The sequence below is a fragment of the Schistocerca piceifrons genome, chromosome 5, assembly GCF_021461385.2.
Source record: "Schistocerca piceifrons isolate TAMUIC-IGC-003096 chromosome 5, iqSchPice1.1, whole genome shotgun sequence".
Taxonomy (NCBI): Eukaryota; Metazoa; Arthropoda; class Insecta; order Orthoptera; family Acrididae; genus Schistocerca; species Schistocerca piceifrons.
In genome coordinates this window covers 377,342,055-377,356,248 of record NC_060142.1, presented here as the reverse complement: position 1 = coordinate 377,356,248, position 14,194 = coordinate 377,342,055, and positions in this window count along the sequence as shown.

The window sequence follows — 14,194 nt, the reverse complement described above, 5'->3', positions numbered from 1 at the left end:
TGCATTTTGCCTACTCCTACCATGCCGCGTCTCAGGAGGCGTCTTGTCGGGCCTAGGGAGGGAATTCTCTGATCTAAAAAACCCACATGTGCACTCCACACGTACTCCGCTACCCTTGTAGCCGCTTCCGGCGTGTAGTGCACGCCTGACCTATTCAGGGAGACCCTATATGTCTCCACACGGTAGCGGAGGTCGAGAAATTTGCACCCCAGATCTCCGCAGAATCGTCTGAGCCTCTGGTTTAAGCCTTCCACTCGGCTCCAAACCAGAGCCCCGCGATCGGTTCTGGGAACGACACTACAAATAGTTAGCTCAGATTCCACCCCGCGAGTGAGGCTTTCCGCCTTCACCAACTCCGCCAACCGCCTGTATGAACTGAGGATGATCTCTGAACCCAGACGGCCGGAGTCATTGGTGCCGACATCAGCAACAATTTGCAGTCGGGCAGCACCCAGTGCTCTCTATCGCCACCGGCAGGGCCTCCTTCACATCTCGGATGAGACCTCCCGGCAAGCAGACAGAGTGAACACTGGCCTTCTTCCCCCACCTTTCCGCTATTTCCGTAAGGGGCTCCATTACCCGCCTCACGTTGGAGCTCCCAATCACTAATAACCCCCCCCCCCCCCCCGTGTGCCTGCTTGGACCTTGCTGAAGTGGCGGCCACATGTCCACTCACAGGCAGAGCGGGCGATGCCACAGGGCCAGCCTCCACATTGACCCTCCGCCTCGTGCGCCGCGAACGCCGCTGAACCCGCCACTCCCCTTGGGGAGAGGGTGGCCCAACCGCGCCCGGTACCCGCGAAGATGTCTCGACAGCAGGGACCGTGGGTGAAGCATGTAACACCCGGGGTTTACCATGCGACGCACCAGACTCCCCACTGCCGCTACGCTCCGAGGCAGTAGCCTGAAGACGGCTGACCGGGGCCATCAACACGTTCAGCTGTCCGCGAACAGTGGCCAGCTCCTCCTGCGTCCGTACACAGCAGTCACACATCCTATCCATCCTAAGAAATCAATTTCCTGTGGAGAGTTAATCAACTTTTAACTAGACTGCTAATTCACTAAAGGCGACTGATACCTGACTAAACTGTTACTAGACAATTCTTGTAGAAAACAATGAAAATAGCACTACCTGTCTCTGGACTGTATTCAAAACAAACACTAGCACTACTGGCACGTTGGCCGACTAATGGGACTCTCTCTGACTGTATTCAAAACAAACACGAAATCTATGGAACACTATTACTAGCACTCGACAATTAAAGCTTCCTAAAATCAAAAGCACACGGAAGAAGAAGGGACAAGTAAGAAAAATACAGTTAATACTTAAATTAACGTATCTCGCTGCACAGCAGACGTGACACAGGTGGCAGTTACGACGAGCTGAATCACCAAGAGAGGTCAGGGTAACGAGTTGTTCACGTGATATTCATTGGACTGTTGCCTGTAAAAGCGTGCCACATCAGTACTCTTGGAAGAGAGCTGCGGCGGTAACGCTATTCTGTTGGTGTTCCCGTGTAGTGATTTGCGAAGACTGAAAAAAATCGAGATTCGAACAGTGATTAAGTATTTCTTAAAGAAAGGTATGAAAACAAAGGGCATTCATGCTGCTTTCCAGAATGCACTGTGGGACTCTGGTCCTTGATATTCAACTGTTGTCAGCAGGACAAATGAATTTAAATTTGGTCGGGAGAGCTTAGATGATGATCCGCGCAGTGGTCGGCCAAGATGTATCACTATTCCAGAAATCAATAAAAAAGTGCACTGATCATGGATTACCGTCGATTGAAAGTGTCTGAAATTACCCACTCTTGCCAGATGTCATCTGAAAGGGTATATTACATTTTAACTGAAGAATTAGAAATAAAAATATTATCTGCACGATTGGTTCCGCGACTCTTGACGCTGAATCAAAAACGTATGAGAATGGATATCGCAAAATAACAGGAACTAAGGTATAAATTGTTGCCACACCTCCCTAATTCACCTGATATGGCTTCGTCAGACTTTCACCTCTCTCCGAAACTGAAAATTTTTCTTGGGGGACGAAGATTCACTTCAAACTAAGAATTGATAGCCGGAGTTGACAATTATTTTGCAGGCCTGAAGGAAACTCAGTTTAGAGATAGGATCAAGGCACTTGAACATCGTTGGACCAACTGCATTAATCTACAAGAAGACTACATTGAAAAATAAAAAAAAGGTTCATTGATGTAAGTACTTTTCTTCTATTACGTTCCGAGAACTTTTCACACCACCCTCGTATTCTGATTGAAGCACTTGGAGGGAGCGAAGGGAGCGATGTGGATTAAAGACTCCTTGCTATATTATGATGTACATTATACTGAATACGAAGGATGCCCCTTATTTCCTGTGCTACAATCAAAAATGCATGTCAATAACCAAGAAACAGTAAGTGTAGAGTTAAATATGAATTTGTTGGACGCTGGTGGCATGACTGTGACTTGTGAGAATTCCCATATGACGCGAATGAGCGAAATGGACCTTGTTGCTGAGCAACAAAAGAAATGGAATGCTTTTCTACAGTGAAATAAACGTTTAGTGAATTTCATATCCTGTTGTTGATGAATGTTGGAATTGTATATTAAAATTATATTACTTGTTTTAAACAATGAGATTATTTTAAGGTCTTACATAATAAAATTTTTATCTGTAGTATTTTTCGTTGATTCGCTTACCCCCTGTAGCATACTACGTAAAGTAGTAACTCATTGCTGGACCCCATTCTGACGAGAGATCGTGCTCTTGTTACTGACTGACACTGTAATCAACATGAGAGCTGTAACATCTGAAGCACTACAGCGGTCAGCAGGAAAAATTTATCCAAGGAGAGCAGTTATGACAAAAGAAATTGATGACGTCCATCAAGCCAATCAGGTTTATCTGACTGCAAATTCCAAATACAATTCAGGATACAAAAATTTGTTAAAAGTCGTTGATGTGTACTCCAAATATACGTGGGTCACTAGTCTAAAGACAGAAACAGGTGTTGAGGTGGCAGATACATTTAGAAAAAATTGCAGTTTCAAAATTACGATTCTAATTCGTTTACAAAGTATGTTGGGTAAGAAATTTTCCAATAGTCATTTCAGGAAGGTGAAGGGAAAACGAATAAGTAATTCGTTACCATTTTCCAACTGCAAGTTTCAGTTGTAGAACAATTCAGTAGTACTCGTAAAGGAATGATGTTTACAAGCTCCACCACTCAAATGTCTTTTAAATCAACTGATGTGGTACAAAATCTAGAATGTCCATATAATCAAACAAAACATAGAACGTTGATATGAGACCTGTGGATGTGAGAGATAACAGGTTTTTGACTACTGTATATAATAGGACCCATCCACATATCTGGTTGAGAAAGTCCTAATAAGGAATGTCTTGGGTTTGGTAAAACACACCTCTCCTTGATTTCTTAGTTAGACAGAGATCACATGTGTTTGGAGGCAGAGAATTTTACGTACGAAATACTTAGAAGAGTGTGTGTGTGTTTGCGTGTGCACCAGAGGGCTGGTAGCGCTTCAGAACTCAAGAGTGATTCCTTCCTCAGATTTCGTGCGATTTTTAAAGACCACCCTTCACACTGTTTGACGGTCTTCGTCCGCCAGTATATGAAGCCTGACTGGTCTCCGTTCAGCTGCTGTGGCTCTTTCGAGTTTCAACTGCACAGTCACATCATCAACAGTCTTCTTGTGCCGTTTTAGAATTATTGAAACGTCACTGGTGGATTTGTTACTTAGGTGGCAGCCAGTGATTGGTCCAAGTTCGAAGTAACTGAACTCTCCTCACCAACCTGTTACGTTGTTACTACTTCTCCTCTAACAAAACGATAATCTCCGTCCCCCTTTATACCGTGGATCCACCTCTCGCGACAGCTTGTCCTCAATTGCGCATAGAAGTGTCCCGATACGTTTTTTTAGTTAGTTATAACCTGAACAGCAACAGCTCGAATATAGGAACAAATTCAGCGTAGCTGAACGCCTTGGAGAGAATGTTTCAATTGGACAACGCTTCAGCCATTTGCTTTCCACCTCATTAACGTGTAATGCAAAATAAGTGTCGTTCTTGATTCGATCACTCTTTACCAGCAGATCACCAAACCAAACTGTGGATGTTACTTTTTCAATATGCCTGTGCTCTTTACCTACAAATATTAGTGCTCGAAACAGTGACATAAATGATCGTAAATGTGAGATGCGAAGACTAAATCACTGCAAAGGTGAAACATTAATACAAATAAAAAATTAATCCCTGCTTTACGTACAAACTCATTGTTGTATCAAATCTGAACCGTTGTTGTAAGGCGTGTCACAGTCAATATGGCATTATAGAACAGAGTTTCCCGAACATTTTTCGCACTCAGCAATTTTTGGCCACGTTGCGGGTTACAGGAGAGTTTGGAGAAGAGACGGTGCGAGCACACAGGGAACGTAACGCAGACACTGAGCTAACGTTTAATATTTACTAATGAAACAAGCGAAGCGAAACGGCGACTCCACTCCAGTAAACGTTTTTCAAAAACAAAAAATCTGTTCCGTAATCGTACTAAATCGTGCTGTAACGGGCGAGGCGTGTTGCAATACCAGTGGCGAACCCAGAACTAAGAGTGGGAGAGGTGCAGCGAGTCCCCTGTGTGCGTGGAATGAGCGGCTGCACAGTTCCGGACGAGCGTGGCTACGGCGAGAACGCGATCCGGTGGCGTCGCCACAGTAGCAAAACAGACACACACACACACACACACACACACACTCACACTCACACGTAGCGAGCCACCCTGCCGCCTTCCGAATTAAACTGGTGCGGCCCACCCGTAGTGGGATGGCGTGTGAAATCCAATTTCACCGGGAAACAAAGCCTGCCCTGGATTTTCTATTATTTACAAAGTGCCGACTGGACGCATCGATTCTGATACATCGGCAAAATTCGGGCGATCGCAGTTCTATTAATCACTTGTGCCCGACGTTTTACCTCTCCCGCGCCTAAACGGATGCGTCCGCACGTCTGACTGATTTGTATTATGACGCCTGCGACTAATAACGTTTATTTAAAACATTGATTTTGTTCAGTGTTGCACAATGGCTGCAATTTTACCAGCACAATTTACGCAAATATGCGCTGAGACTCATAAACACACTATTGGTATTTGAGGTTAAAGTAGCTACAGTTGGTCCATCACACGACGTAATCTGACTTGTGATCACTTAGCTTTGACATAGGAGTTTCCTCGATAACACACCCGTCTCTGGTAACATGGTTTAGGTATAATTCGCTTTGTAAATTTAGGTATTGTTATGTGTGACACATATTTTCTTACAAACAGTAAAATAGATCCAGAAGCTATTCCTGAATTTGAAATGAGTTATTGACTACCAGACTGAGAGCACACACTTACTGTTGGGAATGAAGATAGGATTATTAGTTTTTGTAAATGTAAAAGTAGTTTTAGTACAGGGCACTGACGGAAAGTGCCTTCAGCGAACATAGGCTACTAATAATCTTTGGAGATTTAGTAAAGGAAATCGACGGATAATTGCGTCAAAATACGTAGGTCACTAATAATGTTTGGATATTTTAAAGTAGCTTTATTAAACGAGACTGACAGAAAATGGCATAAACGTAAGTAGACTACTAATAATTTACTGTCATTTTAATATATTACTGCTTGTATGACTAAATAAAAGTACAACTCTAACATCCAAAGCTACCGTGTAACAAACAGATCTAAACCACTAGACTACGACTGCCTTGGGTTAACACCATGACGTGTTACATGGAGTAAAATTTCAACTGCAGGTTTAATTTTTTTATATTTATATGTGGTTTTGAAAATTTTATCTTGTAGATGTAGGCACCACCAGTAAATTGCCGAAATACGCGTTAAACCTTACGTCTTATGAGATCATAAAAATAACCGGAATGGCTAATGATCAAAAGCACTTTCGTACTGTATACAGCTCTATAAACCATTAAGAAAATTTTTAAATAATTTCAAGAGTGTGTCCATCTTGATTAAGGTTGATACGTCAGAAAATAAGATAAAATAAAATAAATTGAGATCAAATTCCCAAGTAAAATAGGGAAAAAGGGAGACAGAGAAAGATGCTGCAGCATTTGGGGAACTACTGCAGTCAGTTGTATCAGTGTCCCCCAGCCACACAGTGCTAGTTCAAACAAACCGCAACATCCAGGTTGAATGTTTCGGTTAAAGTCTCATATTCAAGAATGGAGGCCAGAAAAATTTCTACACCATCTCCGAACAATAGACTCTCCGAAACGGGAATGTAGAGAGGAATATCTTATCCTTGTGATTCTGGAACACTTGTTACGACAACAATCATCTGAGTCACTACTACCTCAAGTTAGGGATGCAAGTAAATCATTCAAGGTGGATCACCTCCTGGAAATATCAGATGTAAGGACTTCCCTTAAAGTGGCGAACGTAGAAATTTTCCGTAGCAAGTACATATCCGTAAAAAGTATTCATGATATTGGCTGTTTTTAAAACTTTGTATGTGTTCCCATGTTGCACAAAACATTTTGAACCTCGACATAGTCACAGTACTACATTACAAACTCGACACTCACGTTTGTAAACCGAACGATGGGTGTCTCATAAATATATAATACAATCAATGTGCGAAAAGAACAACATTATTTTGTCGTTTATTGAGCGTATGGATGTAAAAAATCGAAACCAAAAACGATGAGAAGAACAGCGCATTTAGTGAGAATAGGAGCAAAATGTTCATGTCTTGCAAAGAATTCTAATAAAAATTTTTTATATAGTTGCTCAGGATATTGGTGGTAGCTGTCCTGAAGAGAAATCAGAACAGCACATTGAGAAACACTACACGTAGTAAACCAGTGAAATTACAATTTCCACCAAGATAAACCATCAAAGTAGTAACCATTAAAAGTTAGCGTGTTGCTGATGAGGTTTATGGCAAGACACTCAACCTTGCTGTGCTGCAATATGTGTAGCATGTTGGAGGGTACAATGCCAGTGGGCGCCGACTTCTTATTCGTCAGGCTGCACTCTGTTTTCACCTGGGTCATCCATTGGGTTTGCGTGATGGCGAGGGAGGCAGGAGGACGTGACGATAGGCTGTAGAGAAACAATTTACGAACAAAACAGCTCTTTATCAGATTTGGACACTTCACTTCTTGGGCCGGCCGGTGTGGCAAAAGCGGTTCTAGGCGCTTCAGTCTGGAACCGCGAGACCGCTGCGGTCCCAGGCTCGAATCCTGCCTCGTGCATGAATGTATGTGTTGTCTTTAGGTTGGTTAGGTTTAAGTATTTCTAAGTTCTAGGGGACTGATGACCACAGATGTTAAGTTCCATAGTGCTCAGAACCATTTGAACCATTTTTCACTTGTTGACTCGTGATGTTTCCACATGGTGTGCCACGTGACAAAGGTGAAACTAACAGCCCTGACATAAACACGCTGCTCAGGAGTCTGCGGCTGGCACTCAGCTCCACAAAGCAGAGCCCTCGTTCCATAGCTAGGGACGAATGGCAGGCAGTGGAGGCTCCATACGTCGTAAGCGGCAGTGTCCCAATAACACGATGCCTTCAGTGTCGACCACAGAGTTGACGTCTGGACTGTCAGCTGAGGTGCTACATCAAATTTTCGGCGTAGACACCAAGACTCCATCAGCAGACCTCAACGCAACGATTGACACACTGCAAGCACCTGGTGAGGCCATACAGTGCAGAACCCCTATTCGTTTGGTCCAGTTGTTCAAATGGAGATTTCCAGTACTGACTATGGGGAAGGACGTGCGTTTCTCGGTCACACGGAAACGTCTTGACATTGCTGGTGATCGAGGTCTTCTATTGACATCACAAGAGAATCGAGTCACAGAAGATTTCTGGATGTTTGTCAGCGTACCAGTTCATTTAGGTCCAGAACAACGTAAACTTTCGTAATTAAAAGGACAATGACAAGAATGAAAATAAAAATACATGAAACTTAGCTGGTTCAACAGCTATTGTCAGCCGGCCTGGGTGACCGAGCGGTTCTAGGCGCTACAGTCAGGAACCACACGACCGCTACGGTCGCAGGTTCGAATCCTGCCTCGGGCATGGATGTGTGATGCCCTTAGGTTAGTTAGGTTTAAGTAGTTCTAAGTTCTAGTGGACTGATGACCTCAGAAGTTAAGTCCCATATTGCTCAGAGCCATTTGAACCATCTATTGTCTGATACAAATATGTAAAAGTATTAAACATATGAGATACACAAAACTCGTTTCAACAGTACATGGGTGGCCCTCTCTGGGCCTGTTGGAGAACAATTTAGAAGCTAATAGTAACTATTAGTAACCAAATTCATTCAGGTACTGGGCGTTTCTGTACTGTGACAAGTTTGTACCTTGAGTAACTCGAGATAGGAACGAACACTCACAGCAGGATCTACTACTGTGAGCTAAAGCGTGTTGATTACGGAGGCTATTGTAACATGGTACCAATAAGGCAGTTGTTGGAGACTTTCCATTGTGCGGCATGCAAAGCAGTATCCATTATAATACTTAATATGTATGCCATCGCCCCTCATCAGCTTCCATCAGAGGAACTCATACAGTCGGATTATCACCGTGTGTGTGTTCCTGTATAGTCTTCTAAAATTGGAGGTGGCATGTACCTTCTACAAGTTAATGAACAAGCCCGTCACTCCCACATTGTGTCAGAGACACTCCTCCAACATGAGATGCTTACCTCTCTCCCCATCTCCAGGGCTCAATTAATCTCAGTTCCACCAAGAACATTTACGCAGGATATTTCCTGAAGAATACTATTCGGACTGATGTTTGGCAGTGCTTGAGAGATCATCCATCAAAACTGTTCCCCAATACTTCCGGTGTTTCGTGGACGTTTCGATACCTACATCAGGAATCTAGGTGATTTTACACGTTAAAAAGTAGATATCTTCAATTCGCTACGCTCACTATCGCTCTTCCTAGAGTGTGGAATTCAAAAATCTTGCGTAGAATGTGAAAACCATACTAAGATAGTTTCTCTGATCTCTGTAAAAATTGCAAAGAATTTAAAGTTTAAATTTCAATTCCATTCAAGTGATGTGAACATCCTCATATACACAGTGACCAGAACTTCACCGACAAATTTTCAGAGGTCGTTCAGATATACCCTGTAAGCACTTTGGTACAAGGAATCTACAGTTTACGCCGGCTTGTTACAGAGTAACCTTGTAATTGTAGCTTTATCGGTTTGTTACAGCAATCACTCTTGTTTCTATGAAAACACCGTCACAAGTCTGTAATATGCAATAACCTGAACATACATCATCCAACACAGCGTAATGCAACAACACTCGCCTCCATTGCGGGAAGAAATCAGCAAAGAATCGTTGTGCCTCTCTTCCATTGCTCTGACTGAAACCACACACAAGGCGCAAATGGGCCTATTCTTCGTCAGTAAACCTACCATACAGCTGTGTATTACCCCTAACGTGCATCTGACTCTTAAAATAAATTAATAAAAACAGTGAACAGTAGAGAATGCAAGCTTGAAGGGGGGGGGGGGGGGAGTGTGTGAAATGGGTAAACCTACTGTCGACAGCAGGCACCGTATGTGAATTGAAACAAGACATGCAGCGCGTATCGTCATCGTCGACATTTCCACTGCTGCACACTATTTTCAGTGCAGTGGAGATACAGAGCTAATTGCGAGAAGAAACCAAACGAAATGAATTAACTCTGCAACTAACCGCCGGAGACTTTGGTTTCTTATACCAAAATACTCAAGAGGTATCCCCGAAAAGCCTCTGAAAGTTTGTCCTGGTTCACACTACGTATCAAGCCCCGCGGGCTATGGGCTGCCAACCGCTTGACGTGTCATCCTGTGTCACATGGTGTCATTTGGCTGTGAAATGTACAGTTACGGGCCATCTCAACGCTGTCGACTCCATTGACAGCTTTCCATATCTCGGTTCCAGTTACATCACGAAGAAAAAATCCTGTCAACATTGGGGAACTCCAGGTCATCGGCATAGCAATCAGATGCGTAGGCCGTTCCGCTGTGGAGGCAGACAGTGTTATGAACAGATGGAATTGAACACATTGACCGAAGGTACAAAACCGGTACATCAGGATTTGCTTGCCTTGTGGATATTGTTGATCAATTTTAAGTTTATATGAGCTCAATCAAAATCCTACAGAATATGAGTTGTCAGATTAAGTGGCGTATATTGGGCTTTTCCAACTATTAAGTTAACTTTTGAGTTGGAGATCACCACTCACCATGTACAACCGCAGCTTAGCATCGTCATAGGTACGAAGGACGCAGTATCGCCACACCGAAAGATTACACATACAGTTGGCTGTGGTGAAGTGACCCAGGACGATTGGTGGTGAAATGGAATAGGGACAAGAGGTAAGAAGAACTGAAACGGTTCCTTCCAGAAGGACTACACCGCAGGGCTATAGTATAAGAATTCGACTCACTCTGACGAATAGATGGACTACAACAGCTGAGATCCGGGTAGAGGATACTGGGAGAGTGGTACCACGAATCGTCGGTAGCATATTAGTGTAAGCTGGGTTGAATCTCGAGTAACCAAGAGTCGTTTAACGTTGCCTCCACATCATAGACAACCGGGGGTGTGTAAAACGATAGAGAACTGGAATATTCAGTGGCAATCTGTGGTGGTCAACTGTGGTGGTCTTCGATTCGTCTCGTTAGTGTGTGTGATCGTTAGATCGATGCCAATGTGTCTTTAGACTACTTACAAGGAAACTTTATAAATTCGGCCTCGTAATTTCTTGAGAAAAAAAAATGTAGCTGAGGTAGATACCAACCTCAGAAATCGATATCACGAGAAAATTCGAGCCTTCATGTCCACTATTCAAACAGATCTGTTCCCGTCTCCGATGATGTTATACAACACATCATCACTTCTGTAAGTGTTCCTTGTTTACCTTTCCAGAAGTTGAGGCGACAAGTACAATATTGCCCGCGTGAAATATATTTTGTTTGACATGCGGCCCAGTTGATGGGGTCGATTCTTTCAAAACAATAAACACTGTAAGTGTTGGTAGAGCAGTGGCCCGCGAAAGGCAAAGGTCCCAAGTTCGAGTCTCGGTCCGGCCACAGTTTTGATCTGTCAGGAAGTTTCATATCAGCGCACACTCCGCTGCAGAGTGAAAATCTCATTCTGGGAACAAGTGTCCATCTGCAGATATCATTAGCATTATAGTGTAGCTAATAGTCATGTTATTGGCGGACTGCACGACTGTGATGACATCTTTTCTCCCTCTCTCTCACAAATGTTAGACCTGACGTCATTGCTAAATGAAACCTACTCCGATACATATTATCAACATTCTGTTCACGGACCAGTTTACATAAAAGCACTAGTGTTAGCGATGAGTTTTTCGCAGGCAGTAATTATGGTTTTGTTACGTAGCTTTTTTGTTGTTGCGACGTGGGTTCAAAAATATTTCGAATGGCTCTGACCACTATGGGACTTAACATCTGAGGCCATCAGCCCCTAGAACATAGAACTACTTAAACCTAACTAACCTAAGGACATCACACACATCCATGCCCGAGGCAGGATTCGAACCTGTGACCGTAGCAGTCGCGCGGTTCCGGACTGAAGCGCCTAGAACCGCTTGGGCACCGTTGCCGGTTCATGACGTGGGGCATCTTTCGTGACACAATAGTATATTTCTTGTTGAAGGTGTAAACCTAGCCAACAGATGTCTTGGAATCATTTAGGCCTACTTCCACTGTCGCTTGAACGCCCCACTGCTGTAAGTTATCGTTGCGGATCGTGAATTTATCACAGTAAATTTATCTGACCAGATTGTGTTCACTTTCGCAAACTTTTCGTGACACGTAACAATATTTTTGACGTAATTATTCCAAACAACAAGATACCTTTTCTGTTTACTAATTTAAAGCTATTATTGACGGTCTTGATTGATAGAGTCCGCTTCTTTTCGCTTTTACAAAAGGCAACGGCCCATGGCATATATTCCTCTTATGCGGACAAGAGTGGAATGGAATTCGACGGTTTTACATCGTCAAAGCAGACTTCATCATCACCGACGTCCTCGATTAAAAGCTCTAGCTCCAGAGAAGAGATGGAAGTGATCGACGAATGTCATGTAGTGAAATGGCAGCTTCATTATCGCCGTCGCACACATGCACCGTACGTGAACCCACTATTTTCTTCTACATCCAGCACTTTATCCGTGCAATGGTCTATGATATCTCGAATGTGCTTTTGTTTACTGTGTGTAGAAGTTATTGATGCCTACCTGTGACGACTTTCAGGAGCCCTAGTTCTTTGATGTTTAATCGTTGCAGTTTAGCCGTCCTTTCATACCACCCCCGGTGGTGTCGCCCGACAGTTTGTGGGTTCATCGAGATCATGAACACAAACCAGTTACTGAACTCTGCGCACTCAACTTCGAGTGTGGGCACTAAGCGGCCGCAGTGAAGCGGACAAAAAACACGAATGCGAGAATGTTTACCAGGTGTACCGGTATGAAATGAGCCTTATGATACAAACGTGTCGATAGGGAACATTTGTTGTGAACGAGCGTTAATTTTTTTTGTTTGGTTGGTATGACATCTGTCAAAGATATTTAGTACACGTCAAGTCACGGAACAAACATCATCATATGTTTTCATCGTCTTAACAATGTCGAATTTTGTACCAGAAAGTGATGATTTGCGGAAGAATCAATTTTTTGTTTTCATTTGAAAAAAAAGGGCTGCAGAGTATAATCGAATGCTTTTCGAGGCATGTGCTGATCATGCTCTATCAGAAGCATTATGCAAAAGATGGCTTCAACAGTTCAGAAATAGTGATTTTGATGTAAGAAATGAAGAACGTGAAAGACCACGAAAAAAGTTCGAAGACGCCGAATTGCAAGCAATATTGGATGAAGATGATACTTTGAGTCAGAAGCAAATGGCAGCAATGCTAATTTTAGCACAACAACCAATTTATGACCGTTTGAAAGCTATGGGAAAGATCCAAACGTGTGGAAAATGGGTGCCACATGAATTGAATGAAAGACAGATGGAAAACCGAAAAAACGTTTGTAAAATTTTGCTTCAAAGACATGAAAGAAAATCAGTTTTGCATCGAATTGTTACTGGCGATGAAAAATGGATTTATTTTAAGAATCCTAAACGGGATAAATCGTCGGTTAATCCAGGACAACCACCAACATCGACTGGAAAACCAGATCGATTCGGCAAGAAGACAATGCTCTTTGGTGGGATCAGAAAGGTGTTGTGTATCATGAGCTTCTAAAACCCGGTGAAACTGTGAATACTAATCGCTACAGACAACAAATGATCAATTTGAACAATGCATTGATATAAAAAAGACCAGAATGGGTGAGAAGACATGGAAAAGTATTTTTTTTACTCGACAATGCACCTGCACACAAAGCAAAACTGGTTCAGGATAGAATCAAAACACTTGGTTGGGAGCTGCTACCCCACCCACCGTATTCACCAGACTTTGCCCCTTCCGACTACCATTTGTTTTCATCAATGGGACACGCATTGGCTGAGGAATACTTCGATTCCTACGAAGAAGTCAAAAATCGGGTGTCTGATTGGTTTGCTTCAAAATACGAACATTTCTATTGGCGTGGTGTCCACAAATTGCCAGAAATGTGGTTAAAATGTACAGAAAGCAATTGTCAGTACTTTGAATAAAATGTTTTTACTTTTCAATTCAAAATTAGTGTTTCATTAAACGCTCATTTCATACCGGTACACTTGGTAAGAGACTGTACGTTCGCAGAACCATACCTGCTTAGTATCTGCATAATGACCCAGATTTTCGCGTGGGATCGGTTGCTGGGTTTGATATCTAGCTCATGTGTTTCTTTCTCAAGAAAATACGAGGTTGAGTGTGTAAAGTTCCTTTCTTAGTGACAGGTCACGGGAGACAGTGCTTAACTGGACTCATACGTCTCTCGGTTCTGTAAATTTGATGTATTTAAGATATCTGAGATTACAGGCTAAATGTTCATGGGTATCTAGCAAGAATGGTGAAGAGAGGTTGCGTTTCGTGACTGTTATCAATGATGGTCAAATCTCCTGAGCCGTCAGACGGAATCACATTCCTGTTCAAAATTCTACTTTAAATCATTCCACTTTTCTGTCTCTCAGGAGGAATCGTC